Here is a 13,589-nt window from a genome sequence, read left to right as displayed (position 1 = left end):
AAGTCATCTTTGATAGTACTTGGGTCTGGAGGTTTGTTCTTTTCATTCCTTTGGTTTTTTTTTAATATTGTCCAAAGAAAATGCTACTGGTTTTGCCATTTCTCATTTTGTTTATCTCCACATTATTCTAAGGGCCCAGACTGTGTCAATGAGGAGCTGTGCTCTCAGTGGCTTTAAATACACCTAAGGATCTCCAAGTAAAGTTTTTACCTGAGAGCCCCTTTTGTTGCCTTCTCTGGAGCTGCAGCAGCAATGTCTGTGTGCAGAGCTGGGGGCAGCACAGCAGTCCTGCTCCTGCTGGCCACACCATTCCTGATCCAGGCCAGGAGCCATTGGCCTTCTTGCCCACCTGGGCACACTGCTGGCTCATGTCCAGCCTGCTGTCCATCAGTGCCCCAGGTCCCTTTCTGCCTGGCCGCTCTCCAGCCCCTCTGTCCCCAGCCTGTAGCGCTGCAGGGGTTGTTGTGGCCAAAGTGCAGGACCCAGCACTTGGTCTTGTTCAACCTCATCTTGTTGGATTTGGGCCCTGGATCCAGCCTGCCCAGGTCCCTCTGCAGAGCCCTCCTACCCTCCAGCAGATCCACATTCACACCCAGCTTGGTGTCATCTGCAGATTTGCTGATGCTGGACTCAGTCCCCTCATGCAGATCATCAGTGCAGATATTGAAATCCACGCTGGCTGGCTCTGATCCCTGGGCCATCCTGTGGGTGCCCTGTGATGGCACTCAAGGTGATCTGTTCCATAACCTTGCCGGGCACCCAGGTCAGGCTGACAGGCCTGGAGTTCCCCAGCTCCTCCTTCCAGCCCTTCTTGGGGATGGGCTCACATTGGCACCTCCAGTGCTCTGGGATCTCCCTGCTGAGCCAGCACTGATGGTAAATGATGGAGAGCAGCTTGGGGAGCTCATCCACCAGCTCCATCATCCCCCTGGGATGGATCCCATCTGCTCCCAGAGACACCTGTGAGCATCTGAGTGGCTCAGCAGGTCCCCAGCTGCTTCCCCCTGGATTACAGGGGGGCTGTTCTGCTCCCTGTGCCCATCTACAGCTCAGGAGAACACTTGTCCTGAGAATAACCTGTTTTATTGTTGAAAATTGAGATACACAAGCTGTTAAGCAGCTCAGCCTTTTCCTTATCTTTAGTTACTCTGTTCCCCACTGCGTCCACTATCGAGTAGAGGTTCTCCTTATTCCTCCTTTTGCTATTAGTTTATTTATAAAAACTCTTCTTTATTACTTTTTACAGAAGTGGCCAGGTGAAGCTCTAATTGAGCTTTCATCTCTCTACTTTTCTTTCTGCATGACCCAACAACATCCTTAAACACTTCCTGAGCTGCCTGACCTATTTTTTCTGAGTTCCCACAAAAAGCTCATGCCCAGACAGGACAGTCATTTTCCTCTCTGGTTCAACTTTGGCACAGAGGCACAGTCTGCTCCTTCCCCCTTAAGATTCCTTTCTTGAGGTGTGTCCATCCTTCCTGGACACCTTTGTTTTTAACGGCTGCTTCCCTTTAAAAAATCAGTACCTGATTCGGTACTCTCCAAATCTGCATCCTGAACAGGCTAAGGTCTGCCCTTCCTGATTCCAGGGTAGACGTTTTGTTGATGCCCTTCCTTCATTCACAGGATATTGAAAACTCGATTATTTCATGGTGGCTGTGCCCCAGGCAGCCTCCAACCACCACATCTCCCACCAGCCCTTCTCTGTTTGTGAACAGTAGGAGACAGAGCTTTCCCTGGGAGTGGGATTGTTACCAAAAATGCAGTAAAATAAAAACTCCTTAACACCAATGTAGCATTAAGAAGAAGCATTCTTTATTTGGCCAGATGCACAGGGGGATAGCTCCTCCCAAAGCTGTGCATGCTGAGTACAGGAAAGTTTCTGTTTACATTCTGTATTTTGCACACATCTTCATTGATTGTCCCAGACTAAACATACATATGTGTGGAGTTGGCCCAGCTGTGACTCAGACTCAACTGGATTTTACCCCAAAAGCACTGAGCGTGAGCTTCAAGCCCTGAGAATCATTTGTTTAACTTGGGGTGAGCTTGAGAGTTCCCCCAGAAGCCTTTGGTGTTGTTATGCTAAGTTGTCCCAGTTCTGCTCCCCTATTGGTTACCTGTTTGCCCTAGATGGTTGTTGTTCTAGAGTGTTCCACCCCCAAGTGTATATATTGTTGTTTCCCCTTTGTCTCAGGTCTTTGGATCCTGTCCCTCGTACTGTGGTCGTCTTCTCCACATTTGTTGTTTTTCACCCTGTTATTAAAGTTCTTTTTAGACAACTCCACCGAATCCACTCCTTTTCATTTTCGCCACCCTTGCCCTGAAGTCAGGGAACCAGAGAGGTTTGTCATAGCTGCACTCACTGTGATGCATATGATAATCATTTCCCCAGAATCATTAACTCATTTCCCCTCCCCTTTATCCATGTGTTCTTCTGTCCTGGGGGTCTCTGGTGGTCCCTGGTGCTCGTGGACCCCAATGTTCCAGTGGGCCTGGCTGAGCTGGCAGGACACTGAGGCTGGTGAATTTCAGTTCCCATTCTCACACAATGGGCATTGTGTGGTTTCCATAGGCCTGGGGTTTTGGAGAACAAGCTTCAGGTGTGAGCTCACCTGGTGTAGGCAATTTATCATCTGGTAACGTCAGGTCACAGAGTGGGCTATGACACCACAGAGTGGGTTATGTGAGGTCCCTGAGCAGCTATGGCATCATAGGCTGTCTCTGTGACATCACAGAGCCAGGTGTGACATCACAGGGCAGAGGACTGACATCACAGAGCAGACTATGACATCACAGAGCAGGCTGTGACATCAGAGACCAGCTGTGTGACATTAGATAATGGGTTGTGACATCACAGAGCAGGCTGTGACATCACGGGGGGGTGGCTGTGTGACATCACAGGAGGGCTGTGTGACTTCACAGAGTGGGTTGTGGCATCAAAGACCAGCATAGGGATATCAGAGAATAAGCTATGACATCACAGAGCAGTCAGTGACATCACAGGAGGGCTGTGTGAGGTCACTGGGTTGGTCACTCTGCCCCTGACCCCCCTCACAGATTTCCCCCGAGAAGTCCAAAGCTGTTCATGCCCAGCAGGGTCCCTGTCCCCTGGTATCCCCCTGGTCCACCTGGAGCTGCAGCCTCCCCCAAGGATGTTCCACAGGAGCCACCCCAAAACCTGACTCAGGGACAAGGGGCTGGGCTGTGTGACCAGGACAGCAAGGACGGGGATTATCCAGGCCACTGTGGCCTGGGTTGGGTTGCCCAGGGCAGGAAAGATGTCTGGCAGCTGGAGCAGGGTCTGGGAAGGGCCTCCAAGGTGGGGCTGGAGCCCTTGGGCTGTGAGCAGAGGCTGAGGGAGCTGGGCTTGTCCAGCCCAGAGCAGGGAAGGCTGAGGGGCTCCTCATCCCAGCCTGGCAGTGCCAGCGAGGAGGGGATGGAGAACTCAGAGCCAGGCTCTTCACTGGGAGGCCTGGGGGGAGACAGAAGACAATGGGTGGAAAGGGAAAAAGAGGGGAGATCAGCCAGGACAGGAGGAGATGAAATGAGTCAGGCTGGTTTCAGCATTTCCTCAACACCAAAAGCAGCCTGACCCCATTCTCCATCCACCACTGACAGCTTTGCAAATCAGAAATTGTTCAGACTGTATTGCCTCCATTCCAGGATGGGCATCCTGATACAAGAGTTTAAGTGTCTTTATATCTATCACAGAACCATATTTTTCTAAAATTAATTTTAGTATGGAAATCACTTGTGGATGGTGGAATCATCAGACACTGCAGACACTGGACATAGCTCAAGGAAGAGTGAGATTGTCATGAAATTGTATCGTGTTCAACCATGGTCTGTTGGCCATGAAGAGAAACTTCCTGTGCCTCTGAGTCCCACCAGTTCCTGACCCCCAAAGGACACAAACCTGGTGAGTTCTGGTTCCCACTCCAGTGGTGGCACCTGCACCTCCCTCCGTACCCAGAGCAGAGCTCCCTTGTCCCAGAGAGTCCCTGGCAATGCAGGGATGAAGGAAACAGGGCAGGCTGTGGGGATCAGGGGCAGGGCACAGCCAGGGATTTGGGGTGGTTGTGAGCCCAGGGCAGGACCCGGCCCCTGGCCCTGGTGAACCTCATCCCATTGTCCTGGGCCCATGGCTCCAGCCTGGCCAGATCCCTCTGCAGAGCTTCCTGCCCTCCAGCACAGCCACACTCCCACCCAGCTTGGGCTCACCTGGGAACTGACTGAGGGTGCCCTCCATGGCCTCGTCCAGATCAGCAATAAAGAGATTTCACTGACCTGGCCCCAATCCGGAGCCCTGGGGACACCCCGGGATGTGACTCCATTCCTCAGCTGCTCTGAGTGCCAGGGGTTGGATGGGGGAAATGGTGGGGAGGGGGTAGGGACAAAGTGGGATTGATTGTCAGCCATGAAGGGTCTTGATTTTCATATCTGTTCAAACTGCATTAGGAGGGGCTGGGGATCAATATCAACTGAGGATTGCTGATAGCAATCTTTAAACAGGGAAAGAAAACTAAACAGGACAAAGCAATTCTCTCTTCATTCTTTTCAATTTAGAAGATTCAATTTGCATACACTTCTGAATTATCTCTAATTAACCACAAAAGAATTCAAGACTTGAATTATTCCCATGGGCTTGTCTTGTTTGGGTGTTCTGAACAAATGTTTATGAGCCTTTGTCACTGAATTCCTGAACTGATGTGCTCAAGAAAGAAGAGGCCTCTGCAAAAGTAAAGTTCATCACCAACCTCCAAGGTGCTGAGGATCCATCCTGATCAGAGCAGGAATGAACAGAAATGGGCACAGCTTTGTGGCTGGCCCAGCTTTGGGATGGGCCCTGGGCCTGGAGCAGGAGCAGCTCTTGAGGGCCCCAAGGCCGGGGCTCTTGTGCTGCCCTGGGCAGATGGGATGGCAGCAGGGGCTGCAGAGCTCTCAGCATCTCCTGCAGAGGAGAGCAGGGCACTCAGGGAGCCTCCTTTCCCTTGGCCAGGCACCTTCCCCCATGGTGGGGCTGAGTCCTGTGGCAGCTGCAGCTGCTGCTGTGCCCTTGGCAGGGGCTGAGGCCGTGGGGCAGTGCCCAGAGCAGCCTGGCCTGAGCAGAGCTGTGGGGCCAGAGCCGGCTGGGCTGGCTGGGCTCAGAGAGGCCCTTGGTGCTGCCCAGAGCTCAGGGCAGCTGGCAGAGCTTGCAGGGAGCTGGGCTGGGCTCAGAGAGCCTGGCCCAGAAACCATCAGTGTCCATCTCAGCCTGGCTGAGCGTGCAGGGGCCAAGAAGAGCAGCCCAGGCTCTGCAAGTTCTCTGGGTGGGAGCTGAGCCTTGAGCCCCTGAGCCCTGCCCAGTGCTGGGGCTGCACCTCCAGCTCCAGAGGAGATGGGACAGATGGGAGCAGAGACAAATCATTCCTGCTGCATTCTTTCTTGTGTTTGCCTTTACAGGTGACCTGGATCCATATGTAGAGGAGGTGTTTTGTGTCAGATAACACTGATAGAGGGAGAAGAATAATATTATGTAACTGAAAATATTATTTCATGCATAATACACAATGAGGAAAAAAAGACTCAAATGATCAGGAGAGCATCTGAATTTTTCAGAGGAGGAGAGACTCACAGATGTTCCAGTAGTCAAAGCTGTTCAAATACTTTCCTCAGGGCTTCCTTGAGATGAGAGGTGACCACCAGAGGCCAAGGCCAGCCAGAGCTCTCTGTCCTGGCAGCTTTTGTCTGGGAGAATCTTGCATATAGGGAATTTTTCAGGGGGAGTATCAATTTTGGCTGTGGGCACCTGGAAAGGTGGATGGTTCTTTTCCATAGTGCTGCTTCACACTGGCCCCTTGGAACCATGCAGCCCAACAGTGCCACAACGATTGCCTTGATTCCATGGGGTCCCCACAGTGTCACAGTGGCCCCTTGGTTCCTTGATGCCCTGATTTGTTACCATGATCTCCACATGAAGGAAAGCACAGAGCCCCAGTGTTTTTCAGGGGCTGATCAACAGCAGCCACCAGAGGCCAAGGCCAGCCTGAGCTGTCTGTTCTGGCAGATTTCATCTAGGAGCAACCGAATAAATAACTTGGATTATGTATCTCAGATTTACAGAATTTTGGGGACAGAATCCTGATTTTAGACATGAGCATCTGGAGGAGAAGGCCAGTTCATTCCCACAGGAAGGAAAGCCCAGAGCCCCAGTGTTTCAGGGGCACATGGGAACAGACCCTCAACATGCCAAGGGCAGTTCAGCCAGTCAGGCCAAGCCAACCAGACCTGTTCCCTGTTCCCTGTTCCCTTGGATCCACAGGGCCCCACAGTTCCAAAATGCTGGTGTCACATTAGATCCTTGGCTACACGAGGCTCTGCTGTGTCACACTGGCCTCTTGCTTCCATTGGGCTCTGCAGTGTCACACTGGCCTCTTGCTTCCATTGGGCTCTGCAGTGTCACACTGGCCCCTCGCTTCCCATGGGGCCGTGAAGTGTCAAAATGGTTTCCTTGGTTCCATGGAGCTGCACAATGGCACAATGGCCTCCTTGGTTTCATGAGGCTGCAGAGTGTCACAATGGCCTCTTGGTTCTTTTGGGTTCCTCAGGATCCCAGTGGCCCCTTGACTGCATGAGGCCCAGCTGTGTCACACTGGCCTCTTGCTTCCATTGGGCCCTGTAGCATCACAATTGTCCCCCCTTGCTTCCATGACGTCTTGCCGTGTCACAGTGCTCTCATTGGTACCGCTGTATCACAATAGAGCCTTGTTCAATGAAGCCCTGCCATGTCAAAATGGTGTCCTGTATTTCATGGGGTGTCACAACCTCACAATGGACCTTTGGTTCCATGAGTCCCACATTGTTCCATGAATCCTTAGTTCCATGTGGCCCTGTAGGGTCACAATGGTCCCTTGGTTCCATGGTGCCACACAGGGCCAAAACTGCCCTTTGGCCCAACAGGGCCTCATAGTGTCACAATGGACTCCTTGCTTCCATGGAGACACAAAGTGCCACAGTGGCCCTTTGGTTTCACCAGGCCTCAAAGTGTGAAAATGGCCTCCATGGTTTCACGCAGTCATGCTGTGTCAAAATGGACCTGTGGTTCCATGATGCCCCATAGTGTCACAATGGCCTCCTTGGTTCTGCACTTTAAGAATGCCCCCTTGGTCCCATGGAGCCCCACAGTGTCACTGTGGTCTCCTTGATTTCATAACACCCTCTAGAGTCACAATGGTTCCTCGGTTCCAATGGGTTCTGAAGGGCCATAATGTTCTCCATGGTTCCATGAGGCCCTGCAATCTCCCAATGGACCCTTGGTTCCAAGGGCCCTGCAGTGTCACAAGGCTGCCTTAGTTCCACAAGGCCCTGCAGTGTCATGGTGGCCCCTTGGCTCCATGAGGCAAAGCAGAATCAGAATGGCCCCTTGGTTCCATGGAGCACCACGGTGTCACCATGGTCCCATTGGTTCCTCAGGGCCCCTCAGTGTAACAATGGACCTTTGGTTCCATGAGGTTCCTCAGTGTCTCAGTGGCCCCTTGGCTCCATGTGGCCCCGCTGTGTCACAGTGCCAGGTGGTTCCATGAGGCCCCACAGTGTCCAAATGGTCTCCTTGGTTCTGGGAAGCCCCACAGAGCCACAAGGGACCCTTGGTTCCAGGAGGCCTTGCTGTGTCACAATGGACTTTTGGTTCCAGGAGCTTTCACACTGTCAACAATGCTCTGAGAACTGCAGTGGCACCATGGATCCTTTGTTCCATGAGGTTCCAGAGCATAACATGATCCCCTTGATTCCAGAAGGTTCTGCAGTGTCACAATGGACCATTGGTTCCATGCAGCCCCACACTGTCACAATGACCCCAGGGCTCCAGGAGCTTCCACACGGTCAGCAATGCTCTCCTTGGTTCCATGAGGCCTTGCTCTGATACAATGGACTTTTGGTTCCATGGGGTTCCACTGCATCACAATGGACCCTTTGTTCCATGGGGTTCCACAGTGTCACAGCTGACTCCTTGGTTCTGTCAGCCTCTGCTGTCACCAAATGTCCAAAATATCAGAATAAGGCTCCATAACACTTATTTGGTGTTTGAGAAGGTATCATTTATTAAGACGTGAGTTCCAACATGGGATAACTCCTAACCTTATGTGGAAATGTAATTCTACCAGTGTGTTGCTAATACACAGTCACTAAATGCAAATTACAATTTATCCGTTTCCATAAAACCCACCCCAAGTTCCCAGATTCACTCCTTGTTTTCTCTATCCCTGCACCCTTGAGCCAGATGTCTTCTTCTTCTGTTCCAACCAACCTTGCTGGGAAAGCAGCCCCTGCATGCCTTGTTCCTGTGCTGAAAGTTCCCAGGCAGGGTAAAAATGGAATGAACCCTTTTGGTATCAGCCCCAGGCTTTGTGTGGGCAGGCAGAGGCAGGCAGGAGGCAGAGCTGTCAGCAAAGGAAGGGCCCAGCCAGGTGGGGCAGCCGGGGGATGCCGACAGCCTGCAGGGACAGAGGCGCAGGGCAGGGACACCGTAGGACAGCCTGGGCTGCACAGGGCACAGGCATGGGCAGCGGCTGCAAGACAGCCCTGCCAGAGCCAACTTGGGCAGCACTTTGGCCATGGCTGCTGGGCCTGGGCCTGAGGCAGGAGCAGGAGACAAGTGACCCTTGCAGGCCTGGGGCCTCATGGCCTCCTTGTCCCTGCTCAGCAGCCTGGCAGGGGCCGCCCCATGCTCCTGCCCTTGGCATTGCACATCCCCACATGCCAGTGCCCATCCCAGCAAGAGCCCTGAGCAAGGAGGGAGGGACAGGATCTGCCTGGCCAGGCCCTGGGGCTCAGGCCTTGGCCCTTGGCATTCCTCAAACACATCCAGCTTTGCTCAGCACCAGAAACACCTTGGCCTTGTTTGCCCCCAGCTGTCATCACTGACTCCAGTGTTCTGCTCTAACTGGAACCTGGGGACACTTTCCCAGTCGTGTACCTCTGTGGGACCCATTAAAACTTGAAGGAACTTTGAAGTTTTAGTTTAAGTTTGAGTTCTTGAGAAGTTTTTTGAACACACTCCCAGGGACTGAGTCTGATGTAAACAACATCAAAGCCCTGAGAGGGTCATTAAATTTTTCCTATTCCAGTTATGGAGAATATTTCAAAGAACTTGTAAGAGAAGTAAACATTTCATATTTTAAAGGGTATATTTTATTCTATTTCTCTTTAGAGCAGAGGTGGTTGCAGCATTCTGTGATTGATATTGACCCAGGGTCTCTCCTCAGCAGCTCTGGCCTGCTCACAGAAGCTGTGCCTGGAGCTCTGACCCAGTGTGGACAACCTTGCTCCACAGTGCCCAGCCCCATCCTGTCTGTCCTCACTCCCCTGGGACCTGCTGTGCTTGGAGAGCTGGCTGCACCCAGCCTAAGAGGAGTTTTCCCTTTTTTTATTTTTTGAAGCAATCTGAAACTCCTGATTTTCCCCACTGCAAACAGACACACTGCTCAGGTGTGTGCCAGCCCCAGGTGCCACCAAAGCCACTGCAGAGCTGCCCTGGGCCAGCTGCGAGGGTGGATCCTCAGCCCAAGCTGCACTGGGCCACTGCAAGGGGCTGTGGCCAAGGGCACTGCACTGACCCCACTGCTGGGTTTGGCTTCCATGGCCACTGTGAGAAATTAAACTGTCCTTGGAAACACTGGGGAGGACTGGGACATACTGGGGAACACTGGGAACATTGTGGGGAAGACTGGGGACACTGGGGCACCCTGTGGTTGAAACTAGGAGGAACTGGAGGGACTGGGCTGTACTGGGAGGGACTGGAGGGGCAGTGGAGTTTTACTGGGGTTGTACTGGGGTAGTACTGGAATGAACTGGGCTGTACTGGGAGGGAATGGTGAGGCTGTTCCCGCCTCCGCCGCCTGTCATTTGCCGAGGCTTCCGCCCATCAACAGTTTCAGCCAATCAGCGCCAAAGGTCTGGGCCTGGGGGCGGTGCCTAGACAGCCGCCATATTTCCCTTTTGCTTACAATTCCCATCATGCCCCGCGGCCGGATACAGCCCCATTGCATCTGGGACTGCAACGCCCATCATGCCCCGCGCTCCACAGAACCCCGGGATCCGCACCCATCTGTCCCATAAGTGTCCCCCAGACCCTAAAGGATCCCTCAGTGCCCCCTCACTGCTCAGTTGGGACCCCACAAAAGCGTCCCCGGACCCCCTGAGTGCTCCCAACCCCACAGATGCCCGGTACAGCCACTTCTGGGAATTCGTCTCCCCTCATCCTCCGTGGCCCCCGAGCCCCTCAGAACACAGTGACGCGCCTAAAACTCCTGCCGTTCCCGCACCCTAAAGAGCCCGGTTAGAGCTCCTCGAGCTCCCCCCAAGGATTCCCGAGCCGTTTACGTTCCCCTGAGGACCTCAAGTCGCGGCTCGGACGCAAAAGTGTCCCCCAAGAGCCTTCCCGGACCCCCAAACGCCGCGTTCCAACCACTTCCGGGACTACAGCTCCCATCATGCTCCGCGGCGCACGTCCGGTGCCATTCCAGCGGGGACTTCATCTCCCGTCATGCCCCGCGCCCCTCCGAGAGCCATTGCAGCTGCGCCTCGAATTCCCGTGATGCTCTGCGGCCCCGTTAATCCGTATTGGACTCGCGCCTTCAACTCCCATCACCCCCCGCACCCCAGAGAGCCTCGTTCGAGCCCCCCAAGGGCCCGCCCGGATCCCGAAGGGCTCCAAATTCCCCTCCCTGACCTCCAAGGGCCCCCCTGGACCCCCAAATGCTGCCCCGGACCCCGAACTGTCCCTCAGAATCCCTGAGTGCCCCGTCCAAGTGCCCACCCGGCTCCCCCAAGTATCCTCCAGACCCTCAAGTTCTCTCTGAATTCCCTCCCCAGACCCAAAACTGCCCCAAATGTGCCCCAGATATGGCTCCAGGGACCCCAAAGTGCCCCACTTCACCCTGTCTGAGAAAAAGATTATAAAAATGATGCGAAAAGGACTACAAATATTACTAGTTACCATAAGGAGGAGCAAATAAATAGCCAATAGAGCTTTAATGAGTTAATGAAGGGAGTCGTGTTAGTTAGAACCAATGACCAATAATTTTCTTCGTTGCTAAATATTTATTGATTTTTTAATATCAATATAAAAAGTAGGTAATAAAAAATGAATAATACTATCATAAATTAGAATAACATAATTATAATTTTATTTATTAATATACCGTATTTATAAGGAAAAATACCTATTTTTTTTTTTATGTTTTGGGATATCAGTCCCAGGCGGGCGATGTCAGACATGGTGAGGCTGGGGGTAAGGAGCAAGTTGTCCAAACAGGCTCAGCCTGCAAGGGGCTCATTCTTCTCTGTGCCCAGACCTCCTAAGGAGACATTCAGCATCAAGATCACCTGGGGAATGCTTCCATCCCTTCTTCTCTGAAATGAAAATTAAAAAAATATTCCCTTGACTAAAACCAAAAATCATGAGGTGCACTTTGAAATCTCCCTCCTGAACAGAATTCCAAACTGACTCCAATCACTGCACAAGGCCTGGAGACTCAAAGGCAATGGAAGGGAGACAAAGAGCTCCTGAGGGCTTTCTGTATTTTAATCAGCCCTACAGTGGATTTGGGTCTGGGTCCAGGAGCCTCAGGCACGGAGAGAAGGATGAAGAAGCTGCTCAAGGAGTCAGCAGCAAAACTCCAAGTGCCTTGGAGCATGGCTGGGCCCCAGTGAGGGCAGGGAGGGCCAAAGGCTGCCCAGGGCCTGGTGAGAGCAGATCCTTGAGGCCAGGATTGCAGGGAGCCCAAGGCTCTGAGCAGGGAACTGCAATGCTGAGCAAGGCCTGGCTTGGCTGCAGGAAGCAGAAAGGCCAAGGCCTGAGCCCAGCCTGGGCCAGCAGGGCCTGTCCCTCACGGCTGCCTCGGGGCTCTTGGTGGGCCAGGGGGATGTGAGGGGCAGCAAGGACAAATGGCATCAACCTGCAGCCCCTGCCAGCCTCCCCAGGGAGGCCGAGGGAGAAGCAAAGTGCAGCCCCTGCCAGGAAAGTTCCTCCTGTGGGGCCTCCAGAGGCACTGCCCAAGCCCAGGGGACAAAGGCCTGGCTGCCTGTGGCCCTGCCAGCCCTGCCCAGCCCTTGGCCATCTGTCCTGCAGGCTGTGGTCCCTGGGCGTGCTGCTCCTCTGCCCTGGCCGGCTGCACTCGCCCATCTCGCTGTCCCCCAGCATTTCTCACCCAGCGTTTCTGTGCCCTCCCTGGGCTCCCTGCACCCAGCGCTGCCGGCTCCTGGCACACAGAGCCCGGCCATGGCCCAGCCTCACGCTGCCACACCTCCAGCACCAACATTCTGCCCTGCAAGGGACTTTGCTTTCTCCTCAGCTCCAGCCTGACCCTTCCAAGCTGCACTTTGGGGAGGTTTCCTGCAATTCCCACTGCCAAGGAAAGCTCTGTCTCCTGCTGGTCACAGAGAAGGGCTGGTGGGAGATGTGGTGGTCAGAGGCTGCCTGGGGCACGGGGACCATAAAATTATTGAGTGTTTAAATATTCCATGAAAGAAGGAGAGGTATTAACAAAACACCTACAAGTAGATGGATGGCTGAGCCCAGAGAGTGGTGGTGAATACTGCTGCATCCAGCTGGCAGCCAGTCACCAGTGGTGTCTCTATGTGCTCTGTGCTGGGGCCAGTCCAGTTCAATATTTTTATTGATAACATGGATGAAGGTGTAGTGTCTTTCAATAGTAAATCTGCAGATGACATGAAGCTGAGAGCGTGTGTCCATCTGCTGGAAGGTAGGATGGCTCTGCAGATAGACCTGGAACAGTTGGATGGATGGGCAGAGTCCAGTAAGATGAAGTTTAACAAGATCAAGTGCTGGGTCCTGCACTTTGGCCACAACAACCCCTGCAGTGCTACAGGCTGGGGACAGAGTGGCTGGAGAGCAGCCAGGCAGAAAGGGACCTGGGGGCACTGATGGACAGCAGGCTGGACATGAGGCAGCAGTGTGCCCAGGTGGGCAAGAAGGCCAATGGCTCCTGGCCTGGATCAGGAATGGTGTGGCCAGCAGGAGCAGGGCTTCTGTGCCACCCCTAACCTGCCCCCAGCTCTGCACACAGACATTGCTGCTGCAGCTCCAGAGAAGGGAACAAAAGGGGCATCTATGGTGAAAACTTTGCTGGAAGATACTTTAGTTTGTTTAAAGCCAACAAGGGCACAGATCCTCATTGACACAGTCTGTGGGTCAGAGTGAAGGTGTGGAGAAAAAAAATGAGGTATGGCAGAATCAATGGGTTTTGTTTGGGGACAATATTATAAAAGTAAAACAATGACAAAAAACCTCCAAAATGAAACCAACAAGAAGTATCAAATATGAGTTTTATTACAAGTGCCTTGCAAAAACTGGCCAGTAGTTTAATGTTTCTTAAATTGTCCAGTCATCAGTCTCCACACTGCAGCCTTGAGCTCCTGGTTCCTCAGGCTGTAGATGAGGGGGTTCAGGGCTGGAGGCACCACCGAGTACAGAACTGACACTGCCAGATCCAGGGATGGGGAGGAGATGGAGGGTGGCTTCAGGTAGGCAAAAAACCCATTGCTTAGGAACAGAGAGACCACAGCCAGGTGAGGGAGGCAGGTGG

The 13,589-nt window shown here is 53.1% G+C and overlaps 1 pseudogene; it reads right to left on the bottom strand.

Moving 5' to 3' along the window:
* The window catches only part of LOC129131829 (serine/threonine-protein kinase pim-1-like), a 61,026-nt pseudogene that overhangs the window by 13,831 nt on the left and 33,606 nt on the right, over positions 1 to 13,589 (bottom strand).

Source organism: Agelaius phoeniceus, chromosome 33 (assembly GCF_051311805.1).
Source record: "Agelaius phoeniceus isolate bAgePho1 chromosome 33, bAgePho1.hap1, whole genome shotgun sequence".
Taxonomy (NCBI): Eukaryota; Metazoa; Chordata; class Aves; order Passeriformes; family Icteridae; genus Agelaius; species Agelaius phoeniceus.
The sequence above is the reverse complement of the archived record's forward strand: the minus strand, read 5'-3'. Positions and strand labels throughout refer to the sequence as shown.